Raw genomic sequence first — 24,493 nt, forward strand, 5'->3', positions numbered from 1 at the left:
TGCAGGAGTCCTCTCTGGGTGTTCAGATTCAGTTCTGTTATCTCTTTGGTCTGCATGCTGAAAGCCAGCCAGGTATCACAGGAGGTGGAGATAAGCTCTTGGGTTTTATCACTACTGACTAGGGGTCGAGTTGGGCAGCTGCCCTCCCTCCAAGTTTGCTTGAAAGTCGCCTAGACATGAGCAGTTCACAGACATTTTTCTTTCCTGCCAACTGTTGTAGTATCCGGAGGAAGGACCCTTTTCCAAAGATGTGGTTTTTGCAAACAAATCCCAGATAGACATTAGGAAGTGCTGATTTTTCTTCTACTTTATTTTTAGTTTTACTGTTGTTTGGATATTATTTTCAGTGCTGCTGCCTTATATGAAATTAACCATAACACTGCACTTAAATCGACACCTGCTGTCTGTCTTTCCAACTAGCAGCTGGATGAACAGATGCCAGTGAGCAATTGCTGTCCAATAACCACCCTGCACTATTTTGTCAGGACTGTTATTTGCATTTTTCATATTTCTTTATTTATATGTATAGCTGCTTTTCCCTGAGTAATATTCAAAATGCTGACCCCACTATAGGAGAGTAATGATTTAGAAATACTGCAGTGGTGATAAATTCTGATACAATATATCATAGACTTGAACTGCAGAATGATCTTAATGCTGTCTTTTTCAGATGCACACTTGAGGAGACATCAGCGTCTCTAATAAATTTCAGTCTCTCTGCCCCCACATCTCAACAGGACCACCAGAGCAGTCTGCAGGGGAAGATTTTTGATAGGAGTTTCCAAGGTTGTAGCTAATATCTCTTCAGTTAAAAATTGGTTACTTTCTTTGAGGAATCCTGAAAGGCAGGGGAAATTTATTTGGCAGTATCTTATTTAGAGCTTGGTTTTAAACAGAATAATTTCTTTCCATTCTGACATAAGGAAGTAATGTTTTGGGCCACTACTGACATTTTATTCATGCATTTAGCCTATTCAGTGAGTCTGCTGGGACTGAGCACGTGCACTGACTTCAGCTTCCCAGTCATCAAGAAAGCAGTCAGCTTTTCCTACTGAGTTCAGAGAATGTGCCCCAATTTGTGGGCAGTTCCTCTTAGCATTCCAGTGTGGTACACAGCTTACATTGAATTTTGCTCCTTTCAGTAAATTGCTAGAATGTTTTCTCTCAAACAAACTCAACTTCTGATCATCTTTGTTGGAAAAACTTATAAAAGCCTCATTCTATGCAAATATGGAAAAACTGCATCATCTTTTCCTATTCTAGGACCAAAAAAGGCAAATCAGATAGTCAAAAAAGTCAATTGTTGGTTTAATTTCAACATTTCCAAAGTGGTAATCATATTTTTAGTTATTACTGTCAAAGTTATAAATTATTAAAGGTCTGTGTTTGTGATATTTTTTCACTTCTGCATTAGCCAAATTGATTGGCATGCGGTAAAAATTTAATTTGCCTTTTGCTTTCTCATTGCTTTAAAATGTTTGCAGAATGCAAATGATTATATTAAAATTGTTGTACAGTATTCACAATCACTGTGCTAATTTAGTGTTTTAAAAGGAAACTCAAAATGAAACCCTTCAACATTCATCCATTGATCTTCTTGAATGTATTTTTAAACGCAATTTCTGGGGAATTAAATGATCATTTAACATAAAGGTAATATACTCTCCTTTACAATGTAGAAAGTTCATTGGAACCTATTCTCACAGGATAGGTTGCCAAATTCTAGTGTCCCAAAAGGCAGATTTGTCCAGGTTTTCAAATTTGCTGTTCTTAAGGGTTTTTTCTTTCTTTTCTAAATGTTGAGCAACTAATAGCAATTGGCAGGATGGATTTGTGTCTAAAATTCAGTGATGCCTTCAGCAATATTCGTTTAATCATGTTTCGCTTTGTCTGTGTGTGTATACGTGTGTGTTTATATATGTGTGTAAAATAAGAAAGGCCCATGAGATGATTTGCCAAAAAGACGTTTTCCTTAGGATAGATTTAAGACCTGGATCAACTGAGCCACAGAACAGTGGGTGCATAACTCATATTCTCTAGTGACTTTGGAGATTTTCTGTTAGAGACCACTGCAGGATTGGTCTTGGGCCACTGGGGGCAGAGGAAAAGTTTTGTTCCTATCTCTGACTTCAGTACGCTTTTCTCTCTGCCTTACTGTTTCAGAAACACTGCAGTTTCTCCACTGCTTTCACACCTGCTATTTACCCTCCTTTGGCCTATGCCCCCATCCAGAGTGCATTTAACAAGTCAAGAGGACAGGACTGGTGAAAGAATTTTCAAAGGCACCCTTGCACACTCCATGCTCACAAAAGGACACAAAATCAATTTATCCCTATAGTACAAAATACTCCTCTGTTTCATGGCAGGAATATCTGTTTCTAAATGCAGATCTTCTTGGGAATGCCTTGTTGGACACCCTGAACAGGATTATGGAAGAATACTGTAAACTGTGTAATAACAGATACATCAGCCTAGCACGAGGTTGTCTGTGGACCAGAACTGTTCCTGCTCTGTGGGGTTTTATTTAGTGACTGATTGCTTTACTTGCAAAATGCTCACTGGTTTGGTGTGTTTGAGGGTTTAGATAGGCATTGTAAAGTGTGGATGAAAACAATAAGGCAGCAGATGGGATTGAAGAGAGTATCTCTTCATGGTCATGGAGATGATTTGGGAATCTTCTATTTGCAGCTTAGAATTTATCTCTATTTTGCCTCTGGCACCCATGTCCAGAATTCTCTGCTTCCCTCTTCACAATGTTTGGTCACGTGGGATATACCACTGGGAGAAAAACCTGAATATGTGTGTACTGCTGTGCAGAGCACGGATAACAAGTAGTACCTGACTTAGGGACCCTAGAGTTGAGACATACATAATAGCCTCACAAGGGAACCAGCAGATTTGTTGATTTGTTACCAGCCTTGAAACTCAGAGGCTGCATGTTTCTAGTCAGATGTTAGGTAGGTAAAAAGCATTTTGGCCAAAAATCTATTCCTTTGATACCCACCTTCTTCCTGAGAGTACAAGATATTTCCAGGAGAATAGAATGATTTTCTATATCTAATCTTTCATAGTTAAAAATGGTTGATTTCAGAACTAAGGAACGTACCCTGACCTATGACTATTGTAACAGCAGTTCTCTGATTATTCATTTATATTGTTAACACAACTAAATCACGAAGATTTTGGGGAGCCATGACACTCAGACCAAAATCCCTAGAATTTTTTTTACCATATAAATTAAATTGAAATAGTTCAGAGTTTTTCCATTATAATTTAGAAATGATTTTTATAAGTACTCAAAACTATATGTGGGAAATATAAGACATTTAGCATCCATTTTTTGATATATGTATCTAAGGTGGAAAAAAGGGCTTAGTTAAACAATTCTCTTCGAGTAGAGTTCAGCACTACAGGGATGTTCATTCTGACCTGACATAAGCAATAATGCTCAGATAGTCTTCCAGATAGAAGGGTAGTGAGCGGAAAAGCCAGAACCAAAATTGAGGCAGTAGTGTCAGGGAGAAGCTTTTGTTTTTAGAAGGGACAGATTTGAAGTTGATTGAATGGATCCTTGGATATGCTAACACCATTGGATTTGCTTCTTCCTCTTCTTTTACAACCACTTAAAGACATTTTGGCTTGTCGTATTGATACAACCTTTACATACATACTCAGAAGAAAGTCAAGATGCTTAATAATCATGTAAATTAGGCAGAGCAGACACATCTTTGATAGGAGAAATAACTAATAACAAAACACGTTATTAACGAGTGGCCAGTGATGTGACAAATATTTCGTATAAATGGAATTGATAGTGAAACATGCAGCCGCCAGCTAACATTTTTAAAATGAGAAAATCATAGCTAATTCAGCTTTATGAGACAAACATATTTAAAGAGATGTTGTATAAATGGCTCTTGGAGTAGCATGTGGGTTTTTTTCCCCAATTATTTACATTTAGGAGAATATGGCAAAATGTTGAGCACTATAATTTTAGAGTAGCCTAAATGACATGCTTCATGGTATCAATACTGTAGAATATAGGTTTTGTCCCCCCCACCCCCAATCTTCAAGACCCTGGGCTCTCAACCTTGTAACATCCTGTAAAATTTAACTCACCGTTGATGCAATTATTGAAGTGATTTCTCCCAAGGTGATTTGTGGGACAAACAAAGCCCTTCATGGAATTTTTAGGACTTTGGAGCTCACAGGTAGGAAACTTGTGAATAATATAAAATTCATTGAGGTCGGTCTATGAGTTCTGGTTATTCCCTGTAATGTGAGTATCCCAAGTAGGTCAAATTCTGTCTCATGGACAGACAGAAAGAAGGAAGGTCTGGGACTGACTTGATCTTCTAGTGAGTGACCACATGATGCCATGTGTCCTTCTGATTCAAAACACATTGACGATGATCTTCTGTGATGTGTGCAGGAAAGTATTGAACCATCAGGAAAGCTGTTGGTAACCCACTGTGTGCAGATAATGGGAGCGAGGGCAAGAGAAGCACACCATAAAACCAGCTGGCCTGTCACATAGAAATCACTTGTATCTTCTAGGGTAGATGACTGCTCTGCCAAATCCATCATTTACTAGGAAATATGGAAGATGTCTACAGCAGTGTTTTTTAACCATTTTTTTAAAGTGATGTAAGCCATCATCCTAAGGAAAACCTGAGATACTTGCTAAAAACCCAGATCCCTGAGCACAGACCTGTTTTAACACAATCTCTGGGAAGACTGTGTGTCATGCACTCTCCGTTTAGACTCGACAATTGTTAGTATTTGCCAGATTTCCTTTGTATCCTTTCTTATATCTAATGCAGAGGGGATGTTGTTGGGCTATTTCATAGTAAGCTGCAGGCATGTGACACTTCATCCTTAACTGCTGTCGTGCCATAACATTTTAAACAACTTTCTGCAGCAACATTATACCAGCTGCAGCTTGAAACGAGTCTTCCAAGTAGTCATTCCCCAACTTGAACATGCAACAATCTCCAGGAGGTCTTGTTAGAGAGTTTCTGGCAAGTGTAGTGGGTCTGGGCTGAGGGCTAGGAATCTGTGGTTCCACCAAGCTCCAAGCTGAGACTGACCCTGCTGGTCTGGGGATACTTGGAGAGAAGAACCTCTATTGTAGCAAGTTGAGACAGATTGTTTTTAATGAGGAGTTAAAAAAAAAAAAGACTGGTTTTGGGACACTTGGGTGGCTCAGTTGTTAAGGGTTCCAGCAGTTGGTTTTGGGTCAGGTCATGATCTCTGGGTTGTGGCATGGAGCCCTGCATCAGGGCTGCTCACTCAGCAGGGAGGCTGTTTGAAAGATTCTCTTCCTCTTCCCCTCCCCCTGCTGTTATTTGGCCTCTCTCCTCTCTCTCTCTCTCTCTTTAAAAAGGAAGAATTCTTAAAAAACAAAACAAAACAAAAACAAAAAACCTGTTTCTAGTCCAGTCTGATGACTTCCTCTTCTTCTCCTTCTCTACCTCGAATAATTGGATGAGAATGCTTTAAATTATGCCATATATTTGTATTCTTATCAAATGTGTTCTTTTTTAAAAAAATATTTTATTTATTTATTCATGAGAGACAGAGAGAAAGAGAGAGAGAGAGAGGCAGAGACACAGGCAGAGGGAGAAGCAGGCTCCATGCAGGAGCCTGATGTGGGACTCGATTCTGGGACTCCAGGAGGATACCCTGGGCCGAAGGCAGGCACTAAACTGCTGAGCCACCTAGGGATCCCCTGTAGCATTTTAAACAATTTTATTTATCTAATGATATTAATCTTTCACACAAGCCTGAAAGTTCCATGAGGCAGGGAATGTTTTCTCTTGCTAACCATGGTATTACTAGGTAATAATGTGAGCTTTGTGAGCTTGGTGGTGGAGACAGTGGTTGAAGGGCCAGAGGGATGACAGAGGTCGGGCTGGTGTAATGGATCCTGGGGAGATGAAACAATGCTCATTTAACGAGTCTCCTCCCATGATCCCAACCTTACATTCCCACCCCAAATGAGTCTGTCTTCAACCACCTATGCATTCACTTCTTCAGAGAAAGAGGTAAACCTCACAGTATAAAGCCAAAGCCAGAATAGCTTTGCAGAATTAGAAAGTGTCCAAGGAACCAGTTATAACTCAACTGGATTGGACTTCAACACAGAAATGGTCGTGTCCCTCCAAATACTCTTCAGTCTCGGAAGCTCACACTCCTCCAGCAAGTGGAAAGATAAATATACCTTCTTCTGTGGTCAGCTGCTGAGGAAGAACTTTTCTCTTCTGATGGACCAGCACTATTTGTTTTTTTGTGGCTCTTTTCCCTTCTCCTTTCCTAGGTTTTCCTTTGCCACGAAGCTTCTTGAGACGCAGCTGCTCATCCTTGAAGTCCTGATGCTCATCTCTATACAGGCCAAGGAAACATAGTGTCCCATGAGTGCAAAGTGTTGTGATTTGGATACCAGTCATAAGTCTCCTTCCTCTTGGCCAAAGGCTGCTCGCTAAATAGTTTCACCGCTTTCATTGATTTGGAGTCAGTAGGCCTGGCAATTTCACCCAACAGTCAGGCACTCAGATGAGTCATGTGCAAGGCATATTCTGAAAGGGAAGACATTTCCTGAGCAGCAAGAGGCCCCTCTAGGGCACCTGTCTGACTTGGTCAGTAAAGCACGTGATTCTTGATCTTGGGGTCATGAGCTCAAGCCCGATGTTGGGCGCAGAGTTTACTACTCTCGACCTTCCTCTCCCCTCAAATGTGTTATTTTCTGTTTGTTGTTTACTAAGTTCATCAGCCAAGGACCGGGTATCCTGGGTGAGAACACAGATAAAGACCAAGTACAGTGGAAAATGTTCGTGGGGCAGGTTGCTCTCTAAAGGTTTGCATTCTAAGGACATTGACTATAGGACTCAGATGTTTTGGGAGAGATTAGTGTTACCTTATAACACTTCTTCTTCTTCTTCTTTTTTTTTTTTTTTTTAAGATTCTGTTTATTTGAGAGAGAGCCAGAGAGGGCATGAGGTGGAGGGGCAGAGAGAGAGGAAGAGCCAGACTCCATGGTGAGGAGCTAATGCTCCATCCCAGGACCTTGGGACCATGACCTGAACTGAAGGCAGATAATTACCCCCCTGAGCTGCCTTGGTGGCCCTATCACATTTCTTACTCAGTCTTGAGTGCTATCATGGGGAGGAGATAAGAAAGGAGGGAACTTTCAGAATAATGTATGGCATTGTCGCTGTGTAGCTGATGCTTCATTACACGGAAAGAGTAGGGTCCCTCTGTTCTGCTTCTGTGGGCTTTATCTGGCTGACCATGCTTGACCTGAGGGTAGGTTTGTTGGAGATGGAAATGCCAGAGGAATTAGTGCAAGAGAATTGCTGGATAAATACCCCAAGGCAGGGACAGCTCTGAAAGCATCTAACAGCCTCTCTCAGAGGTTCCCAGCAGGATTGGGCCCCATGGTGCAGAGTAACCTGCTCAGATCTGTATCCTGTGTTGGCCTCCTTGTCCTCCTTGCTTCCTTTCAATCACTGTACCTACGGGCATTGCTATTATGCATTTACGTGCCAGTGTTTTCTAGCAATACATCCTAAAGAAATCCACTTTCACTTAGATCCTGTCTCTTAGGTTGCTTTGGGCTTGGGGAGTAAAAAACTTAATGCTAGGAAACTAGAATGAGCACCTAAGAAACATTTATATAGCAACTCAACTTTTTAATGACTCTTTGTGAAGTATACTTATTTTATTAGCAATGACTGTTCATTATAGGAGAATTAGAAATTTCATGTACCAAAACGTAAAAGTTTTAAGTCACATAGCATCTAGAAGTGAACATGGGGATCAGATCACGTACCGTCTTGTACTGCTAGCCATGACCTCCCAAGTCTAGTCTTAGAGCTGCGTTGTGTTCAAAAGGACACATCCATCAACGGAGAAGCAATTAAAGTAGCACAAATTCTTTAATTGTAATTCTTGGAATATTTAAAGGTTAGGTATGTGAAACGTGGCAATTCAATTCTAACATATCCTTTTGTTCTGTTCACACCTGTCAAATTCTAGGGTAGCTCCTGCACTTTTTTTTTTAAGTAGTACAACTTCTAAAACTCACTAAAAAGAAAAAGAAAAAAAAAAAGAACCCTACCCAGAATCAGATTGATATCAATTATCCTCTACTCCTATCCTTTTTGTTTCTAAATTTACATGATATCAGAAGTCTGAAAGAAGGGTCATGTGGGTGGCTCAGTTGGTTGAGTGTCTGACTCTTGGTTTCAACTCAGGTCATCATCTCAGGGTGGTGATATTGAGCCCCACATCAAGGCTCCCTGCTCAGCAAGGAGTCTGCTTGAGATTCTCTCCCTCTCCTGCTGCTCCACTGTTTTGTGTGCTCAGGCTCTCTCTCTCTCTCAAATAAATAAATCTTAAAGAAAAAACAAGGAAAAGAAGTCTGAAAGAAAATGTCTGACTAGCTGGAACTCTACTTAGAAGTTTGGGAGGAAAGTAATTGTGGAAGCAGATCTCTAGGTTCCCTTAGAAGGTTGGGGGGGCTTGGGCGATTGAAGACATTAATTGATTAATAATGTGTTCTATTACACAGATATTTATAACATGCTTTATTTTTCTGTGACAGATTTTTTTTCACTTAGCAATGCATTAATACTTTCCTTTTTAAAATAATTATGTATCATCACAGCTTTTGGATTTCATAGATTCAATCAAAGACTTTATCATAGATTCAGTGAAAGACTAATTTGTTTGCCCAGTCTCCTACTGGGCATGTATGGTATTTCCATTTTTTCTCCTATAATAAGTTATGTTATGTACATATTTATGCACTGATTTGATAATTTCCTTAGGATCATTTGCAGAAGTGGAATTACTAGGATGGAGATCACAATTTTCAAATATACTGATCTATGTTGCCAACTTACCTTCCAGCAGTAGATAGCTATGGTGATTTTTCCAGGACCTCAAAAACCCAAGAGTTCATCATTCTATCTTAGTCTTTTTTTTTTTTAAGATTTTATTTATTCATGAAAGATACACAGAGAGAGGCAGAGATATAGGTAGAGGGAGAAGCAGGCTCCTCGCAGGGAGCCTCACGTAGGACTTGATCCCACCCAGGACTCTGGGATCATGACCTGAGCTAAAGGCAGACACTCAACCTCTGAGCCACCCAGGCATTCCCTATCTTAGTCTTTGTTCATCTGATAGGCAAATAACAAATAAATCAATAAATAGTTGTCTTGTAAAACATGGTTGGTTTGTTTTTTTACCACTCTTAATATTCATGATTTTTTTGGTATGTTAGAAAATTCTCTTTTCATTGGGCAAGTTGCTTTTCTGTCTGTAGCTTACTTTTTCAATGAGGTGTTGTTAGTCTCAGGGTTTTGTGGTAGAGTGCTTAATAGAGAAAATAAGTTTTCTCTTTATCTTGGAAATATTTCCCAGTTTGGGCATTTTTCTGTTTATTTTTTTAAAGATTATTTATGAAGAGCAAGAGCATGCATGCAAGCCAGGCAATTGAAGGAGGAGGGCGAGACAGAGGGGAAGCTGACTCCCAGCTTAGCACAGAGCCCATTGCAGGGCTTTATCCTAGGACCCCCTAAACCGTGACCTGAGCTGAAACCAAGAGTCAGATACTTAACTGAGCAACCCAGGCACTCCTGGCATTTTCTTTTTAAACTTTTATATTGGCTACTTGCAGAGTTATACTTTTAATAAACAAATTATTTTCTTTGCTGGTTGATTCCCTTTTACCTTGTGGCTACTACAGGCTTCAGTTCTTCCAGTCACAGCACCCGAGGTAACTTGCTGTCTGTGGTAGCCACTGTTTGTTTTTCACTGCGTTAGATGTAGGAAGGCACTTACAATTCTGTCGCATTGCCATTTTGAACATAAATGAATTTGTTTGCAAATACCCCTTAGAGACTACTTTTATCATTCTCCTGGCTTAGAGTTAGTTACTTACACAGGAGTGTCAATATAAGAAAGGCCTCGTCCAATACAAAACAAATAAATAAAAATAGATGGCAATGCCAGTATCTGGGCCAGCTGTTCACTCACAATTGAGTTGCCCAGTAGTGAGAGTCTGCTGCATACATAAGGCCAGATGACCTGGGCTACTCTCCACATGCAAAGCATATAATTGCCTTGAGTCTAGGGTCAATGTTGGCAGTAAAAGTACATGATCTCCATGATTCTGCTTGGAGAGAACTTTACCCTCTTCTCTGTCGTTATTTTGGGTTCACATGCATTGGCTCAGATACCGTGCAACTGTAGAAGACTGTAAATGATATTCCTTGATATGCTGAATAGCTGTGCAGGAATATAAATGATATTTATGAGGAAGTTGGGAGTGCTTTAAATATTGTGAAAATGCTGACTTTGACACATTGGGGATAATGATGCAGAAACAGTAGGCTCTTTGTAAACTGTTTAATGGCAACAATTTTCTAAATCAAAGCAATCTACCCTTTCCCACATACAATTTTATCTCCAACAACTACAGTCTCATAAAGAGGTTTACTACATAGAATCTTTTGCTTTTTTGAATGGTTATCCGGTACTCTGATGCTTCAGATCATTTATGTTTTATCTTTCAAAACCTTTGAAATGTTACTAGGGGGTTGGAAGGGTTTGTCTTTCTGGCCAGGACATGGTATTGTTAATTGATACAAAGTTTATGTAAGAAGCATAGATTTCAAAATGTGAGATGATGTTCTTATGTTAGTGTTTAATATCCTAGATAAATATTAATACTTACCTAAGTGGGTTCCTGTGCTTGTATAGAAATAACATAATGGTAATAATGTACATATGTCTCTAGCCTATTGAGTAAAGTGTTTGCTATGGTAAATGCCAAAAGGGTTACATAGTGCAACTCAATTACATTTAATGTTTCAAATATGGCAGGGTTTAATTTGTATATTAACTTCTAAATTTGCTAAATCATAGGCATTTACCTCAAAATGCATATTTTTTTCCATGCAGGAGCCGGAAAGAATTCTTGTAATCTAATTATATTTGATTGTATCCAGTGGTGTTTACATTTCATAATGCCTATATTTATTCCTGACCTGCTGGATCTTCATTTCATGAGATTCTTCAAGAATTTTCCATGACCCTTTTGCTAACATGTGAAGAGAAAATAAGTTGCTATAAGATAGCCGAAGTGTGAGAGAAAAATGCCTCCTAGAAAACACTTAAATCTTCCCAAGGGAACCTTAAGAGAGCTTTCCTACTAGGTGGCAGAGCATTTCTAGAAACAAAAACTCTGCTTTACTCTGCTTTAGGTACATTTGAATAACACATCTCAGTGTTAGTAAGCTTCCTCTGACTCCGCTTTCATTTTCATTTAAAGAGAGGGATTTCTTTTATTTGGGAAAGTAATTTTCATCATCTTTGACAGTGTAAGGCATGGGAAGAAAAGTAAACGTAGCTGTGTGCTCAGAAACACAATATGCCAACTTTATATCTCTGGGACTTTGCTATAAACTTTTATTTTAAATGTTCTTCTGTGTGCTCACAAAAATTTAGAGGATATTGAAACACGTATTAGATTTTTTTTTTTTACCTCAAACACTGAATAAAAACTCATGCATGAAAGTGCCTAATAAAATGGATAATGTCCAAAGGAAGGAACAAGGGTTTTATGATTTTAATACACACCTGACAGCCAAAAATTAAGTTAAAAAGTGGAGTCATCTCTTTGTGAGGCATATCACCAACGAGTTGAAAGATAAAGAAGATTTGCACATGTAATTTCTGGTGGTCTTTAGTGTCTCTCTGTAGTCTACCCTGACCTTCTAGGTCATGGTACATATTCTCTGTGGAGGAGTTCCAAGCCATTCTCATCCTGTTGAAATTCTTGAAAGAAGAAAAAGTATTCTGTATGTCCAAAAACATTTTGCTCTACTTGATGCTCCCTTCCTATTTTGTATATTCTCCTGGGGAGAAAAGGAAATGAGCTGTAGCTTGGTGTAAAGTAGATGGCAGTCATGATATCATCATTATTTAGACTAGTAGGAACTGACAGAGGAACCGTGTGGAAGCAGTCATTGTCTTTGTGTGGAATTGCAAATCAGATTAGAGACTTCCAGTGATAATGACTAATTAAATATATATTTATATAGAAAGTAATGAAAACTGATGAGGGCTGCAAAGATTCGAAGAATCAACATAAAACCCTGGTGACATGTGGAATTCAAGGTGTATTTTCATTTTTAATCATATGTGCCATTTTGCTGCTTTTTTTTCAATATACAGTTGGACAGTGTATGCATTATGTTGTTGGAACAGGCTAAGTGGTCAAAAGAAATTGGAGGGATACTATATCAGAGAAGAATTTCTGATCATCTTCAGGAAAAATATAAAACCATGGAATAAAGATAAAGATATATATACACATATAGCTATAAAATAGATATTAGTATATATGTATAAATATTGTACAGTATCTTCATAGAACCAAGAATTTTTAAGCTTAAATATTAAGTGTTTGATACAATAAAAATCAGATAAAAATTTTGTACTGAATGTACAATGGAATCAATTGCTCATTTGGACTGTAGATAGTAGAGTGTTACTCTCCTAAACATTATCTTCTTATTAGAATTATAATGAGTTTGTTCTGAGTCAGTAAGCCTTCATGATTCCTTCATATGTACCTCTTTTTAATTTTTTTTCCCTAATGATTTTATGTGTCAGATGTTGGCATCCACAGCTATGATTTTCTCTTTCTGTTTGTGTTTGTTTCTGTAAAACCACCCTGGATCTCTTCAGAGTAACATAATACATCAATGTAGACAAGACAATTTATACATTAGAGCACAATAGCCACTATTCCCTGGGTTAATTGAAGCTTGGCAGAAGTGGAACTAAAATTAAGCAAATATAAGAGAGGGATGTTTGCTACCATTAAAATGATAGTGAAGAACAACTTAATGTTTTGGAAAATGGCTTTGGAGGCTTGTAATGTGAGTGTGGTCAACAGATCACACCAACTGACAAGTTAAATAATTGACTCATTTGGACCAGAAATAGGTTTGTTGTCGCAAAGAGCCTACACAGAGGCCGATTCCGTGAGCAGCAGCCGTGGTGGCTCATGAGCTAATCATCTACCCATGTGGTAGGTAGACTCTACAGGGCATATAATTTAGTCATTGTCTTTCAGAGCTTTGTAACCTAAACTTCTATGTCATAGTGTGTGATGGAAATATGGCAGTAGACCAGTCATCTTTAGTCTATACTCAGTTTAATCTAAATACATTTATATGGACACTTTAGTTGCAGCTGATGTGCATTCTCTGGGAATTGAGAATTCTCCTAAGAGTACTGATGCAAAATTTTTACTAGAATCACCATAATTGGTGTCATCCCCTGTCCCCTCCACTCCTCCTCCAGTATACCTAGAGCTCATTCTCTTAAACCTGTGATGTGATTCCTTTAGGGTTTGATTGGAGAATATTTGAGTGCCATCATGCATTGTTCAAACTCCCAACACATCCCTCCTTGCTAAGTCTACTCCTATGAGCCTTGATGTGGTGACGGGTAGCAACGAGAGAAAGTGACCTGGCCTCCAGATCAGTCCTCCTCATACTTTATGACTGTCATCCTAATTTGTAATTTTTGTATGATGATTTTAACTCTGTAGAATGCTCTAGAATTCAATTTACATTATACTGTGCCCAAGGAAGTCACATGATGCAAGAACAAGAAAAGTTACAGAAGACTAATGAAGGTCTAACATAAGCAGAACCGAGTAACATGTGATTGGTGTTAAGGAGAAATACTGTTTTATTTTACCTATCTTTATTTGGGTTTCTTCAGATTGCAGAATTAATACCTCTTTGTTTTAATGAGCAGAACAAAGCAATACAAAGATGTATAAGGGCAAAACTGATCTGATTCCTTCCCTCCCTGGGATTTGATCCCAATCTCCTCACCTGATACAACCAATATCGACAGCTTGGTGTTTCTCATTACACCTTTTAAAATTGTTCATACGACTATATTAAAGTAGATTTAATTCCCATATCATTGATGGCATTGTTTTACTAAAATAAAATAATTGTTTACATATTAGTGTAATTTGCACTAAAAAATGCATCATAGAGTGAACAAAGTCATGAGCACAAGACATGTAAGCAGATAAGCAAAAGCCTGGCATACTGTGAGGTGCATTTGGGAGAGAAGCGAGTTCAATAATTATGAAGCCTATTGCATGCAATAAAATAAGAGGGATATACCAAATTAATTATTCAGTATAAATCAGCTTCTTTGTTTCTAGTACTGAAAGATGTAGAAATGCTATGAAGAGCTGTAAAGCAGCCTGTGAAAATCAGTGTCAGGTTGCCACACTGAGTTGCTCTCATTGGGTCATGAGAAAAGGAATGTTAAACAACAGTGAAATGTTAGTTCTTTGTGATGAGAACGACAAACATTAATTGTTCTGATAATTCCAAATATTGGAAAGGATATAGAGAAGAGGAACACTTAAATATGTACAACTAAGAGTAAAAATTGGAAGTTTTTTTTTCATTATCTAATAAAGCTGAAGGTGTGTGTATATCCTAAATCCTGTATTTCTATATTAGAAATGTACCTGAGACAAGAGATTATCAATAGTTTGTCTTGGGAACCATTAGAGTTTTAAGAATTGAGAACCCAAAGGAAGCTTTTATTTATAGAGGTTTTATCTATTGATCTTTACCAATATTAGGTGTTAAATTTTAGACAGCTTAAAGATATTTATCATTATATTTAGAAATAGTAAAAATAAGTGCATTCCATATTATCATAAATGGCATATTCTTATGAAAAACAGTCATGTTTTCCAAGATAAATTTACTAAAAATGTGTTATTTCATATTTTTGCACATCTCTTTGATGTTTGGCATAATAGGAAACAACTCATATCTGCATCTGGAGTCAATCTATTCTGACATCTTGTTTTGATTCCTGTATATGAAGAAAATCTAGCCTTACGCTGATGTATACTTGAAAAGAATGAGTGTTTTAGTAGGCTTTTCAGCATTTATGGGCATCCTTTTTTTTTTTTTTTTTTTATGGGCATCCTTTTTGATATAACACCAAAACTTGACGAGTGGTGGTTTTGTGAAATTTAGTCAATCTGACACAGCATTAAAGAACTTTTATACTTGATTTATATTCTATTAGCTTGCATTTTGAGTGGGTCTTTACCCATGTATGTATTTGTAACATTCTGTGATGGTCAGTTAGAAAATATTGGTCAATAGAAATTATTGACCAGAAATACAGATAGAAAATATAGTCAATTACAAACTATTGGCTCACAGAATTCTGCAGATCTTCCAAGTGTTGAAACATTTCATAATGCAATATAAAAATCACTTTTATTAACATTACTACTGATTTCACCTGAAAGGACTTTGAGTATCAGGGAACTGTAAAGTTCACGGTGGCAGGTAAAAATTTTCAGGAATTCTCATTTTCAAAGGAAAGCACAAATTCTGTTATTAGTGATGAGTTCTGTCAGTTTCTTTTTGAAGTGGTAATCTCACTGTTTATTTTGAGAAAATTTCTGCTAAATACCCAATTTTGAATAATATCTTTTCATTTTTTTTAAGATTTTATTCATGAGAGACACAGAGACAGAGGCAGAGACCTAGGCAAAGAGAGAAGCAGGTTCCTTGCAGGGAGCCCGATGAGGGACTTAATCCCAGGACCCCGGGATCATGACTTGAGCCAAAGGCAGAGGCTCAACAACTGAGCCACCCAGGTGTCACTGAATGATATTTTTGTCAATCTTCTTTCAAGTAGAATATGGGGTTCTATGAGAAAAACAAAACAAAACAAAAAACTGGTTTAGCTTATAACTAGTTACATGAGGGCTTTTCCTATATACTAGTATCCCAGTCTTATATTCAGCAGAAGGGCTTTATGCATAGTTTTTGTTATTAAAAATACATGTATTCAAGAGTGGAGATCTAATAGAATGAATGATGTTTACTGCTTTATCAAGAGCCTGAGGCGGGCACCGTTTTGGGTGTAAGGTGTGGTGGTAAAAAATACAATGATGACAAGTAGGCTTTGGTGCCACTGTATCAATTCTGTTAAGGTGCTAAGGTGCTCCAAGTTGAAACCACCATGATTTTATACCGTAAGTTCAATGTCAACCCAGTGAAAGGAGAAATTTTAGTGTTCTTGGTGAAATACTTTTTTCTTCCTGGATCCCTTAAACGAGTGTTGGAACTCCCGGCATTGTGTCAACCACGTTTTCAGAATAATGGCTTAAGAAAACCTTGCACATATTCACTAAACTGTATGTACAGATATGTTTTTTTGTTCAGTTGTGTGTAATAGAAAAATACTCAGAAATACCTTCAATGCTCATTAACTTGGAGATGGATAAATAAGTTGTAGTATGGTCAGAGCATGGGGTTCTATCTCTAAAGCATGTTAGGTAAAAAAAAAAGAGAAGTGAAAAAGATTATAGCCAACTGATGTGATCTCCGTGAGGCTGGGTATCTTTGTCTATTTCATTCATGTGTGCATCTTAAAGAACTAAGAGTGCTCAGCACACCATAGGCACTCAGTAAGTTTTGTTTTGTTTTGTTTGTTTAGAGAGCTAGAGCTAGAGAGTGTGAGTGAGTGGGGGGGAAGGACAGAGGGAAAGAGAGAGAGAATCTTAAGCAGGCTCCATGCCTAGCGTGCAGCCCTGTGTGGGACTCAAACTCATGACCCTGAGATCGTGAGCTGAGCCGAAATTAAGAGTCCGTCTGACACTTGACCAACTGAGCTACCCAGTGCCCCCTCAGTAAGTATTTTTTTTTGACAAATCAATAATTTCCATTAATAAAATTTCAAGAGTGTGGAAAACTACTAAACAGTACAATGTTTAGGAAAACACTGAGGGAATAATAAACTCCTTCCACCCTCCCTGACTTTGGATTTTAAAACTCATGTCTAGCTTTAAAATGGACTTGAACATCGAGAATTCATATTTTTTCCAAATGATTGTTTTGGCATAATTATTAGGAACAGTCAAATTTCCTATCCTCCATCTTCCTTGTAAGTCTTCATGAAAAGTGAAGTTTATGGTTCATTCCATAAGTCAGGAGATGAAGGGAATTATGTTTAGAAAAATATGTTAGAACATGCTGTTTTCTATTTTTGCATTGGTTTTGCCTTACAATCTGTGCACCCTCTTGTCTTGTGACCATCAAGTGCTTGTGGGTTATTGCATTTGCTGCTGTTTTTGTTTCCCTATATTCATGAAGTGGAAAATGTTCAGGTTTTATTTAATGGGGAATGGCGGATTCTGAAAATTAAAAAAGGCCTTTTAAATAGAAGCTTATGTTTTGAGACTCCATGTTATTCTGGTGAGGGGGATATTTCTTTCTACTGGTTGTAAAAAGAGCAAAGTATGTGTGTGTGCGCATATATTTATTTTATTTTATTTTTGTATTTAAGCTTTACAGACAGCCAACTTGAAAACATTGGCATAAGTATGCATCAGTTTTTAATGGCTTAAAATCAGGTGTGGGAATCCACGTGTATGGAAGTACTTATTAACAGAGGCCACATTTCCAAAGACATGAAAAATTTTTTTTCCCTAAAAGATCATTAAAATTTTTTTTCTTTTTTCTTTCTTTACTCACCTAGTCCCCACATAGCTCATGTAACTTTTAAACAGTTATAACTTTTAAAAGTTAGAGGTGATCTTATAGAGAGATTTCTAAAATATTCCTGATAGTGGCATTTAAAGCAGCTGAACTCAGAATATTAAATATATCTATACATTTATAAAAAGCTGGACAGGTTCACATATAAATAAATAAATATTTTTCAAGTCTCATATAATATGGCAAGTGGCACCATCAGAGTAGCATCTTCCTTGCTAAATTATAGTCAGAGCCATTCTACCTATGGTGTCCTTAAAGATTGCAGAACCAAACAACTGCTTTTCTGCACATAAAGACTAAGAATTATTATCCCTGAGGAAGGAAAAAAATTCATTGCTTTAAATAACTACCACCTTCAGAAAATGAAATTTACTAATTTCCTTGTCCCGAGGTGACATTCATCAGGCAATTGACTAATATAAGAAATGGTTTGTGTTAGTAGGATTATAAATGACAAAACTTTTATTCTATTTAAAAAATTATCCATAATTTAAAAATGCAAGTTAAAATATGGAAATACCATGTTTCCCCTTTTAAGATCAATAAAGGATTAAAAGTTTGATGATAACTGGTGCTGGTGTTGGCAAGGATATGGAAAATGGGCAATGTGTCCACTGAGAAATTGGTAGTGGACAACTATCTTGATGGTAAGTTCTTAATAATTATTAAAACTCCTTAGAAGTGATTCATATATTCCCTTTTTTGAAAATTTTCCAGGAAACAGAAAATAATAGTGTAAATATAAAAAGATGTTGTTACATAAGGACACATCTAAGTATTTTTAGTATTTGCAAAAATGAAAAATAGGCTAAATCCAACATTAGGGAGTTGGGGGACATCTGGGTGGCTCAGTGGTTGAACGTCTGCCTTCGGCTCAGGGTGTGATCCCTGGGGTCTGGGTTCAGGTCCCTCATCGGGTTCCCTACAGGGAGCCTGCTTCTCCCTCTGCCTGTATCTCTGCGTCTCTAGTCTCTCATGAATAAATAAATAAAATCTTAAAAAAAATTCAACATTAGGGGGTTGGAAAAATATATAAATTTAGAGGGTATTATGTAACTATTAAAATAAGTGTATAGTTTTATAGTTACAGTTATTGATACAGAAGGATGTTCTTTCAATGGTAAACAAAATGTCCAATTTGTTATTAAATGTCCAAATTTTTATTATTATATATAAGTGTATAGTTCTATAGTTATTGATACAGAAGGATGTTCTTTCAATGCTAAACAAAATAATGTACAATTTGTTATTAAATGTCCAACAAATGAAACAAAACAGGAAGGATACACACTTGAGTAATAGCAGCTATTCTGATAGAGGGATGTCCAACAATTTTGGCTTGATTTGGTTGGTCCATACTCTGTTTCCAGGCTTTTCATAGCAATCATTTGTTGTGTATATAATTTTTTTTCTGAACATATTGACACATACACCTATTTGGGAATAGCTACTGATATCAAGATAATTAACACGTTTATCACTTCACATAGTTAACTCTTTTTTTTTTTTGAACTGAGAACACTTCAAATGTACTTTAAGGCAACTTTCAAGTATACAATTCTATATTTTAAATTGTAGTCACTATGCTGTCCCTCAGATCCTCTGAACATAATCTTCTTATAACTGAAAGTTTTATACTATACCTCATTTCCCTCTCACCCCAGCCCCTGGCAGCTACCGATTTCTCTGCTTCTGTGAAATCAGTTTTTTTAAAATTAATTTTTTAAAAGATTTTATTCATTTATTCATGAAATACACACAGAGAGAGCGAGAGAGGGAGATGCAGAGACACAGGCAGAGAGAGAAGCCGGCTCCATGCAGGGAGCCTGATGTGGGACTCCATCCCAGAACTCCAGGATCACACCGTGAGCCGAAGGCAGACGCTTAACCGCTGAGCCACCCAGGGGTCCCTAAAATTAATTTTTAAGATGCTATATGTAAGTGATAATATGCATTACTTGTATTTCTCTTGTCTTATTTCACCTTAGTGTAACAGCCACCAGGTTCATCTATATTGTTGTGTCAGGATTTCTTTGTCTTTTTTTTTTTTTTTTTTTGTGGCTGTGAATCACACATTCTAGTGTGTATATGTGTGTATGTGTATATATATCACATATTCTTTATCTGTTCATCCATCCATCAAAGGAAATTTAGGTTGTTTCCCTATTTTGACTATTGTGAATAATGCTGCAGTGACATGGGAGTGCAGATATCTCTTTGAGTTATTGATTTTATTTCCTTCAGATATATACCCAGGAGTAGAATTGCTGGATCATTTGGTAGTTCTATTTTTAATTTTTCGAAGATCCTCCACACTTTTTTCCCCAGTTGCTGTACTAGTTTGTGTTCCCATCAGTGGAGCAGGAGGATTTCTTTCTTTCCACATCCTCACCAGCACTTGTTACTTCTTGTTTTTATTTGTTTCCGAGAGGAGCCACATGAACAGATGTGAGGTGGTAACTTACTATGGTTTTGTCAGTCTCTTTAAATTTATTAAGACTTATTTTTTGAGCTAACATATGGTCTGTCCTGGAGAATGTTCTGTGTGTGTTTGAGAAGAATGTGTATTCTTCCGCTGTGAGATGGAACGTTCTGTATGTGTCTGTTAGATACATTTGGTTTAAAGTATAGTTCAAGTCCATTATTTTCTTATTGACTTTCTGTCTGGATGATCTATCCATTGTTGAAACTGGGGGTATTAAAATCCCCTACTATTATTGCACTGCTGCCTATTTCTACCTTCAGATCTGTTAATAATAATTCACTATATTTAGGTGTTCTGATATTGGGTGTGTATATATTTACAGTTGTTATGTCCTCTAGGTAAATTAACCCCTTTATCATTATATGATGACCTTCTTTATCTCTTATTATAATTTAATGCTGATAAGTTTGCTGTTAGTCTTATCAGGGTTCCACTGTATTAGTCTTTTTTCTCTTGCTGCCTTCAAAATTCTCATTTGTCTTTGATTTTTCAAAGTTCAATTATAATGTGTCTGGATGAAGACCTCCTTAGGTTGAATCCATTTGGAGATCTTTGAGCTTCATGTGCCTGGGATGGCCATACATCTTCCCAGATTTGAAAAGTTTTCAGCCATGATTTTTTTAAAAATAGGTTTCTGATCCCTTTCTCTCTTTGCCTGGGACCTCCACATTGCTAATATTGTTTTCTTTAGTGGTATCCCATAATTCATGCAGGTTTTTCTCACTTTTTTCTCCTTCTTATTCTTTTTTCTTTTCTCCTGATTAATATTGAAAGATCAGTTTCGGCTTTTTTTCCTTCTGGTTGACTGAACCTGCCATTGTAGCTCTGTGTTGCATTTTGCATTTTATTCATTTCATTTTTTCAGTTCTGTAATTTATGTTTGGTATGTGTTGCAGTGCAGACCAGCATCAGTGTTCTCCAGCAATGACGGGTCAAAGCCACAACTTAGAACCTTGGGGTGGGGTACAGAGCTGCAGCAGTGCACCCCAAGGATGGCAGGTCAAAGTGAGATTGAGTACCTTCTGGGGGCAGTTGCAAAAGAGCAGTGTCATGGGCCTAGTGATGACCCTTTAACACCTCATTTCAAGCCCCAGAGGTTTAAGCACAGAGCATCAATGGCAGGGTACCAGTGATCACAAATCAAGGCAGTGACTTAGGAACTAGGGTCCAGCTGCAAAGCAACATCACCGCAGCCCTGGTTAAGGTAGGTCAGAGTTCTGATTTGGGACCCAGAGGGAGGGATTCAGAGTAGCCAGGGATGCAGTTCAATCGGGGTATGAGGAGTCAGAGGCCCAACTTAGATCTTGAGGGTGGGGTTCAGGTCAGCAGTATCTCTGGTCCTAGGGAGGGGATGTGTTTGCTGGACTCTGGGTATCTCCATCAGCTGTGTTTGGTGTTGATGAAGACTTGGGTCTTCAGTAGCAGAGGCTGCAAACGTTTATGACAGCAAATCTTGCTGAGTATCTTCTACTCTTCTTTTTCTGGTGGGGTGAAATCCCTCTGAATGAATCCCTTCTGGTGCCAAGTTGCTCTGGTTTCTGAGATGGGGTAATTCAGATACGATACTTTCTATGTTTTTCTAAACAGGAATCCTCAGTTTGGGGCTGTACAAAGTTTCTGCTGTTTTGTCATAGTCCCAAACTTATCCCAGACCATTTTTCAAAAATTTGTACTTATCTGTTATTTTTATAGGAGAAATGAGCTTTGGGACCCTGTAGCCCCCCATCTTGCTAGTATCCCCTGTTCAGTAATTTTAAAAGTAAAAAACTGTCAACATCAAAAATTATCTAAAATTGTGTTGTCTGGTGAAAACCAAGAAGTTGCCTCCATTATATTTCTTAAATTGTACTATAATTGCTGTGATTCAAATGTTGCTAGAAAGAATTGATTCATTAATAAGGAGATTAGAAGACATTTTTTGTTACATGAAGATATTCTCAATGATGACATTTCTTAATGACATTTGACTAATATCTGCTTTTTGTAGAGCAGGATAGTCAATTCATTAAAGCAAAATAAATCAAGAAAAGTAGTCTTCACAACTATGACCATAAATGCACAAGCCACTGGAGAAAATTTTGATAAATTCAACTACATTTTAAAAATTCTTCTAGCAGGGATGCCTGGATAGCTCAGTGGTTGAGCTTCTGCCTTCTGCACAGGGCGTGATCCTGGGATCCAGCATCAAGTCCTACATCGGGCTCCTTGCAGGGAACCTGCTTCTCCGTCTGTGTTTCTGCCTCTCTCTCTCTCTCTCTCTCTGAATAAATAAATAAATCTTTAAAAAAATTATCATAGCAAACCTCATAAAGCAAATTCAAAGGACAATTCTAGAAAATAATTTTTGGAATTCCTATCACAGCCAAATGGCTAATTTCTTTAGAGCATATCTAGAAACCTAAGGGACGAAGACTAATAACTCAATAGGAAAACAGAAAAGAATATGAGCCAAGAGCTCACAGAGTAGAAAACACAAATGGGTCTTATACATTAATAATCAAAATACTAATTTTTCACCTGTCAATTTGGCAAAAATCTAACCATTTAAGACTATTGTCATGTCTGTGGATACAATTAACCATTGCCTTTGGGATTGTAACTTTATATAGTCTCTGCGTAGGCAAATTGTAATTATCCAAATTATAAATATACAGGGATTTTGCCCATGAACAATTCCACTTGCCCACCCATGCAGTTGAAAATCTTTATTAAAACTTTATATCCTCAAAAAACTTTACTACTACTAGCCTACTGTGGACCAGAAACCTTATTGATAACATAAACAGTTGATTAATATATATTTTGTATGTTATGTATATTATATACTGTATTCTTAAGCTGTAGAAAAGAAAATATTAAAATCATAAGAGAAAATACACTGACAGTACTGTACTGTAAAAAATCCAGGATAAGGAAAAAATCCACAGATAAGTGGACCTGCACAGTTCAAACTTGTATTCAGAGGTCAGCCATATTTACCTTTTCACCCAGAACCTTCACATCTTGGAAATGTTAGGGATATTGTATGCCAGCAAAGGATGTATGAGGTCATTCATCACAGCATTGGTGATGAAGGGCAAAGACTGCCAGCATCTGATGATGTGCATCAGGGGCTCTGATTAAATAGTGGTGTGACAGGATAGTGTGTATTAATATTGGAAATTTTTCCAAAACCATATTGGAAAAGGGAAGCTTTATGGCATTGTATAATGAATGTGTAGAAAGGGTAAAAGTTATGTATATCTACACATTCATACTCAAGTACATAAAATTTATATATAAAATGTGCATATATATATATATATATATATATATCCCCCACAGATACATATATTTGGGATATATTTAATATAATTGTATAAAAGCATATGTACTTCCATTAAATAAAATATTTCTAGAAATATGTATAGGAAACTGAATATATTTATTGTCTCCTGGAAATATTGCTGCATGGTTGAAGACAGGATAGTGAGAGTGACTTTTTCTTTCTATTCTCTTTACCAGGTTTAGAGTTTGAATGATATAATATAAATAATATAAATATATTACTTGGCCTGAAAGTAAATTACATATATGTATATTTAGAGAGCGAAAGTAGTGTGAGGGGAGGGGCAGTGTGATAGGGGGAGAGAGAATCTCAAGCAGGCTCCATGCCTGGTATGGAACCCAGGATGGGGCTTGATCTCAGGATCTGGCCCAAAATTAAGAGTCATATACTTAATTGACTGAGCCACCCAGGCACCTCATACATATTTAGTTATAAACAAGATATTAATATGGCTGCCCACAGTTTGTTTTGGGCATGTTCAGTAATTACTCACAAGGTTGTACTGAATACAGGAAAACCTATTGGAATCACTGAGTGCCATTATCTCTTTTTTTCCTTTTTCAAAAGTCTTAATCTTCAAACAGGGTAAAATAAGTGGGCCATTTCTTTCTGAGCCATGTGTTTATTCTTTTCTTACCCCTGTTCTTGTCTTTCCTTTCTTCTGATATATCAGGCAAAGCAGGGACAATGCTCAAATACATGAGTGACAGCTTGTCATTGGAAAAGTTCATTGTGGGAATTTTTATGAGTTTATGACATCTTTGTTAATAAGCACTTAAAATTATCATCTTACAAGATGTTAACAGAGGGGTATAGTGAGCTTCAGTGCAACTTGAGCTATTTCATATGCATGTGTTTTCAAGGTGACTGAGCTTTTTCTTTTTGTTATGCATAATTTATTCTGTTTTGCTTAGTCTACATAGTAACTACTATCCTTGGCCTGGTCACTATTTATGTTGCTAATATATTTTCACTGAGGAGAGGGAGAGGCTCTCTTGATACCAAAGAAGCAATTTTTTACTTAGGATCCTTTAA

At 37.3% G+C, this 24,493-nt stretch overlaps 1 protein-coding gene and 1 pseudogene across 8 annotated transcripts in view; one reads left to right on the plus strand and one right to left on the minus strand.

Moving 5' to 3' along the window:
* UNC5D (unc-5 netrin receptor D) overlaps nucleotides 1–24,493 on the plus strand; it is a 537,391-nt gene that overhangs the window by 85,554 nt on the left and 427,344 nt on the right. The gene's annotated exons all lie outside the window — the stretch shown is intronic.
* On the minus strand, nucleotides 6,011–6,594 carry LOC144284005 (small ribosomal subunit protein mS33 pseudogene; annotated as a pseudogene).

Source organism: Canis aureus, chromosome 15, assembly GCF_053574225.1.
Source record: "Canis aureus isolate CA01 chromosome 15, VMU_Caureus_v.1.0, whole genome shotgun sequence".
NCBI classification, from domain to species: Eukaryota; Metazoa; Chordata; class Mammalia; order Carnivora; family Canidae; genus Canis; species Canis aureus.